Genomic DNA, 284 nt, shown 5'->3' with positions numbered 1-284 from the left:
CTGGCCCCGCGCCAGCATCTCAATGCCTCTCTTGTAGTGAGTGGCCCAGAACTGAACACAAGGATTCACCAGCGTCCAGTACAGGGGGACAATCACTTCCCTGGTCCTGCTGGCCCCCCTACTGCTCATACAAGCCAGGATGCTCTCGGCCATCAGCCGGGCGTGCGGACGAGCTTTCCTACGCGGGGCTTTAAGGAAAGCCCGGGAAATGGAGAGCGGGGCGGGAAATTAAGCGCGGGGGCGGGAAATCGAGCGCGGGGCGGGGCTTCACTCCCCCTCCCTCC

The sequence above is a fragment of the Nestor notabilis genome, unplaced genomic scaffold, assembly GCF_000696875.1.
Source record: "Nestor notabilis isolate BGI_N333 unplaced genomic scaffold, ASM69687v1 scaffold26392, whole genome shotgun sequence".
NCBI lineage: Eukaryota > Metazoa > Chordata > Aves > Psittaciformes > Psittacidae > Nestor > Nestor notabilis.
Note: the sequence above shows the minus strand (reverse complement) of the source record.